This window comes from Octopus bimaculoides, chromosome 2 (assembly GCF_046866305.1).
Source record: "Octopus bimaculoides isolate indiv1 chromosome 2, ASM4686630v1, whole genome shotgun sequence".
Lineage (NCBI taxonomy): Eukaryota > Metazoa > Mollusca > Cephalopoda > Octopoda > Octopodidae > Octopus > Octopus bimaculoides.
This window is the reverse complement of record NC_142929.1, coordinates 146,198,557-146,204,556: the sequence shown is the minus strand read 5'-3', so window position 1 is coordinate 146,204,556 and position 6,000 is coordinate 146,198,557. Positions and strand designations below refer to the sequence as shown.

Sequence of the window (6,000 nt, the reverse complement as noted above, 5' to 3'; positions counted from 1 at the left end):
ATATATATATATATATATATTTATATATATATATATATGAAGAAAGAGAGGAAGAGTGAGAGACAGCTAGATAGAAATAGATAGATAGATAGATAAATAGATAGATAGATAGATAGATAAATAGATAGATAGATAGATAGATAGATAGATAGATAGATAGATAGATAGGAGGAACAAAGAGAGTATGCATGCAGAAAAGTAGAGAATGTTTGATAGATGGGAACACCTACAACAGAGTAATATATTGAAATATTCAAGACAGTAGAAGTTATACATACATACATACATATGCAAACACACACACACACACATAGAAAGAGAGGGAGGAGAGAAGTAATAAACAATTAGAAAGAGAGAGATAGCGACAGAAGAGACAAATGAGGTAAAGATTAACATCAAAGGAGAGACAGAAACTTCAAACTCTAAAGATCGCAAGTGACTCGAGGGCCTGTAGTTTCGTGAAATTTTACGAAACGCTCATACATACATATATGTTTGCATGTGTGCATAAGTCGTAATGCTATATAAGTGACTCAAGGACCGAGAGTTTCGTGGGTTTCCACATACAGACACAGACATACGTATACACACATACACATAGGTGACTCGAGGGCTTGTAGTTTCGTGGAATTTTACGAAACACTCATACATACATATATATGTTTGCATGTGTGCATAAGTCATAATATAAGTGACTCAAGGACCGAGAGTTTCGTGGGTTTCCACATACAGACACAGACATACGTATACACACACACACACACGCGCGCGTGTGTGTATATATATATATATATGTACATATGCGCCTGCGTACTTTGACCGGAACCGAAAGCTCCGGCAATGGCGTCCGAGCTACATTGTTGTCAGTCTAGGAATGACTTGTAACAGTAATGAAACCATGGAATACTTCACTCTACTCACTGTTTTCAACTGTACACGGGATTAAAAAAAAAAAAAAAGCGAAAGATAATTATACACCTCAGAAAACGTAAATTTTATTTTTTTTTTTATCTATTTTCTTTCACTTGTTTAATTTTTTTTACTTTATTTTGAAATATTTTCCTACAGAAAATATTTTATAGAGAAAGAAAATATTTAATGAACAATTAAGGATTGTTTAAGAAATTATTGTTCTCATGTAAATTCTTATTTTATTATCATTGACCGGTTTTTTTTTTTGACGAAAGCGAAATAATATTAATTTTGTTTTTTTTATGAATATTTCTAGATTAATTGCATGTGTTTACATTTTTACTTCTAAAACATCTAAAATGTTTATTTTAACACACCTTCCTTTCTCCTCTTCTCTCTGTTTTGTGTTTCACTTTCGTTACAGAATTGCACTTAATTTTCCCTATTTTTCGGACTTTTATTTCTGTATTTGATTTAATTTCCAAAAATATTTTTCGGTTTTAATTACTAAACCATAATGCGAACCAATATGCCGTTTTAAGTACTAGTTTATTGAATGTTAAACATTTAATATTATTGATAATTTTTTATTCAACAAATTTTATTGTAAAAAAAAAAAAAATACTCGCAAAAAAGTGTAATCAACAATGCAAAATATTTTCACTCATTCGAGTGCTTCAAGTCTTCTACTTTTAAAATTTTTTGTCAAAATCTAAAATTTGTATCGTAATTGTTAAAGATATGCATCAAAAAAGCTCATTTTCATATGTAAAACACGAGTGCTTAAGATATCTTGTACTTTGTTGTTTTCGTTTTAGGTTTTGCGACTAAATCTGCCATTTTCTCATTCTTCAATGCATTCCTTGTTTGTTTTCATTGTTTCCCTCTCTCCACTTTCGACTACTTTTTCTGTCTGTCTCTCTCCTTTCTCTATCAACATTGTCTGATCGATCAAGGCTGACCTGAGATTACACAACATGACATAGATGCACACACACACGGCTTGCTCAACGAAAAAGCTCCAGTTGCCCTTTGACATCTCATCCCCTCGACATGTAAAGGCGGTTGCTTGTAAGCAAACCAATGTTACATTTGTTTATAAGTTTTTATATATTCTTTGTTGGTATCACAAACCTCCGCTTTAACGTGTATATACAATTATTTGATATCAGTAATTTCTTCTTACTTTCTTTTGTGTTCAAATTCCACTAGAATCGATGTATTTCAAGGGTGAAAGCAGTAATGAAGTCGATTGAGGCAACTTTGTCCCCCACTACCTTATAAATTTGTAGTTTTGTGTCAAATATATCAAACGTTGTATTATTTGGAAGATTTTTTTTCTTCCTTATTTCGTTCCTCAATGAACATCCCTGGACGATTCCAGTTGCATATTGATATTTCTGGGAAGAGGTTGCTGTTTCTGGAGGGAAGGATGTGAGAGAGGTACCCCACGATCCTTTCTTACGGCGTAACGTAACCGATTCAGAGAGAAAGCTTAAGAGAAGAATCAACCCTCGTACTTGATTGGGGTTTTATTTATCAACCCCAAAACAATGGAAGACAAATTTGACTTCTAGGGGATTTGAATTCACAGCTCGGAGACCGGTAACAAATACCGCAAGACATTTTATTCGATGCTCTAATGATATTTGCCAATTCGCCACCCTAGATATATGTCTAAAACATTATTACAAGGCTACACATTTGCAAGAAAGGTGATAATTGACTGCATCTCATGCCCTCAGATAAATACATTAGTGTTACTTATTGATCGGCCTCAGAAAGCTGAAAGCAATGTCAATTTTAGCATGACTCGAACATGAAACGTAAACAGACGTTATGGCCCTGCACTTTACTGTATCAACTACTAGAATTGTTTGATCTCAATATAAACAGGTTTTGACACAGTCTTAACAGTAGTGGCCGCCTTTTTCCTAAATACGTGAATTTTTGAAAAAAAACAAAAATAACAAAAAAAAAACAAACAAACTGGAAGTCAAATTTCACTAACCAAAATATATTTTTGAATAAACATAAAGCCTTAGGTATTTAGAGGAAGAGGTTTGAACAATTGTCAAACGATCATCCCTTTATGGGACGGGCATTTTGAAAGTACGTCAAGTGGAATGGTAGGAAATGATTCGAAACCGGGTCGCACATTCGGCGCACAGAGTTGACTCACTGCTAATTTACCTTTTCACCCTACAGCACTTGCCTTTTTTTTCTGTTAGCAATATTGACAGAAACTGAGTCAATAATATAGCTAGGAGCGGCACTATGTATTTCAGTAACCAAACATTCTTTAGAGAAACCTTATCTTCTCGAATGTTACACGTCAGTTTTTCTACTAATCAATTGAAATGTGGACATATTTATAAACAACTTTATCTACACACATTTTCAATCTTAACTGATCAGTTTAGGACAGAAGTGTTATTTCTCATTGCACATTGGTTTAGATAAAAGAAAAATCTCTCGCAAGGACTGACGTTTGCTGATAAGTACAACACAGTTGTTACCTGCAGGTTTTAAAAGAGCCATGCTGTTATTCTCATTATGATATTACCTATCTGAACGTAAGATGATCTTCAGGATTCAGGTGGAGGGTGAAAATGGTAGGTAACCCCCAAATTAGCTATAAATAAATGTAAGGTTCTGTTTGAATTCTTCAAATATTTGGGAGTATGAGATGTTAAAAAATACTATACCCCACGATTAATGCTAATACCAAGAATTAAATTCGCACTTTCAAAAAAATCATATCTTAACAAATTTTACAATCCTGAGACAAACAATTGAAGAAACATAAGCCTTATCCAGCGCACACTGATTCGAATTAAGTGGTTTATTTATTTTAGATTGACTAATTTTCTCCTTCCTGTCGTTTAAGTACTTTCATGAAAAAAAAAAAAAAATTGTTTATTTCTTCTGCGTTTTGTGTTGTATATTTTCTTCAAATGGCTTGTTAGAATAAAATCATTTCACAACATTTAAATATCTCCTCACATTTGTTTTAACGCATAACGAAATACAATTTGTATTTTTAGGAACAAGCGACACATCAATCAAATCTGAAATTATTTCTGAGTTGTGTGCGTGCGCGCGCGTCTGTGTGTTTGTAAATATTTACTAATGATGGATTGTAAACGAGGAGTGGAAATGAAACAAAATCCCTCTGTGATTTATTCAGCTGACTCTATTGCTAAGGTTAATTTTATCGTGTTCATTATTTCATTATAACAAATTATTTACACCATCAATTAGAGTTTTAGTGTTGATTTGTTATTCTAGAATATTTATGTAAGCGAAACACATTATTTATGATAAAGCTCGGCGAAGACGCAAACGTCACTTCTTAAATATCCTTACGCTTTAAATGTTTTTCTGTCAGTAAAACCGGGTTTTCACAAAAATCTGTAAGCTATCGAAATCTTTTTTTTTACAATTGTCTTTGTCCACTCTGGTTTATTGTCAGAACAGAGTTTACGTTTAGTTTTTCCTTTTTCTTTTTCATTTTTTATGGCAATCTTATTGAGATTATGTAGTCCGTGTATGTTTATTTTATTTCACATGAAATTGTTATTTATCTCTGAATATATGTTCCAGAACATGTTTTATTTTATTTTCCCAGATCAAGGGAAAAATTACTTGGGGGTGGAGTGGGGTGAGGGTTTCTGTGACAAATTTTTATCGTTAAAAATGCGAAAGCATTTTATCAAGGAGATACAACATAAATTAACAGTATGCTTTTTGCAATTTAAATATTCCATTTTGCTCTTAAATATTCTATAAATAGACAAGATGAGGGAAATTGCTAACCACAGATAACTAAAAATATAAAACCGAGCTTGTTATGAAAATTCACCTCACAGCTAGAGAGAAACATACAGCTATACTTTAATGTGGAAAAAAAAAAGTTATTGTTCCTATCTTAAAATTTATGAAGGTTATAATGAGTTGAAATGTGAGTAAAGAAATGTAAGGATTCTTGAAAAGTAAAGTGCCTCTTTGCTGGATAAGTGTAAGAATCAAATGACTTTGTCTCTCCCGATATAAAAGTTATATCAAAGAAAGAAAGAAAAAATATTTGTGTATGTGTAGATAACCCTTTATGTATCATGCTTTGTATATACACCATCGATAGGCAAGTTATTGTGTTTATCATCCTAGATAAAATCTCTTACGGACATGCTATATCTGAAAGAATATACATGGGAGGGAGCTGAAAGACACCTTGAATGCCAGATGCATTTCAGCGTTGTTAAGCATTGTCAATGACATATACTCATTGCTAACCACATTCTTAGATGAGACCTGCCATCTCTGTGGATTATACATTCACTAGTATTGCAAATAGCTGTTGGGCTGAATAAATAATCTGGTGAATGCAGTTGAAGCAGTACTAAATTGAAATACCTATATATGTATCTTACTTCATGTATATACACTGTTGACAGGCAAGCTACTGTGGTGGTCTTCTGAGATAAAATCTCTTATGGATGTGTTGTGTTCAGAAACAATATATTTCAGAGAGAGAGAGAGAGACAGAAAAAAAAAAAATTCATCTCGGCAGCAGCTAGTGAGAACATCAGATGCGTTTGGGCCAGATGCACAGCCAGTCACATGCCCAGGTAAGATTTTCCACCTCAGATGTAAGAAGCTGAATAATACATTCACTAATATTGTGAAATAGTTGCTGGGCTCAATAAATAACTCAATGAGTGGAGGGTTGCATATTGAAAAATTGTCTTGGTATGATACATATGTAGCACAAGTATAACCTGAGATACTTTAGATATAATTGAGCAAGGTTGCAATTTAGTTTTAAGAGACCATATGCATACACACACACACACACTTTTCAACTGTGAAAATAAGTAATGTCTTTGAAATCTTATAGTGAATGATTAATATTGGTTAGGAAATCTGTTTACTGAGTGAGTGAAAGGATTTTTTCCCCTTGTTTTTGTTTTCTTTGTATTTCAAATATGCATTAGTATATACAATCTCTGAGAATAACATTCTAACTTGTTTGCTTTTACTTCAGAATTTGATTGTCATATAAATCATCCTGTATTAACTTCCTGC

General features: G+C 32.9%; 1 protein-coding gene across 27 annotated transcripts in view; it reads left to right on the top strand.

The window, feature by feature from the left end:
• Positions 1 to 817: 817 nt before the first annotated feature.
• Positions 818 to 6,000, top strand: part of LOC106875150 (FERM domain-containing protein 4A) — a 363,595-nt gene continuing 358,412 nt past the window's right edge. For 15 of the 27 annotated variants that reach the window (XM_089347864.1, XM_089347848.1, XM_089347840.1 and 12 more), the window contains exon 1: positions 818 to 988. The gene's annotated coding sequence lies outside the window, so the exon portion shown is untranslated. Of the gene's footprint in view, positions 989 to 1,853; positions 1,984 to 4,021; positions 4,120 to 4,230; positions 4,329 to 5,497; positions 5,544 to 6,000 lie in introns of those variants that run through there. The other 12 variants (XM_089347866.1, XM_089347843.1, XM_052965646.2 and 9 more) reach the window with 7 other exon arrangements.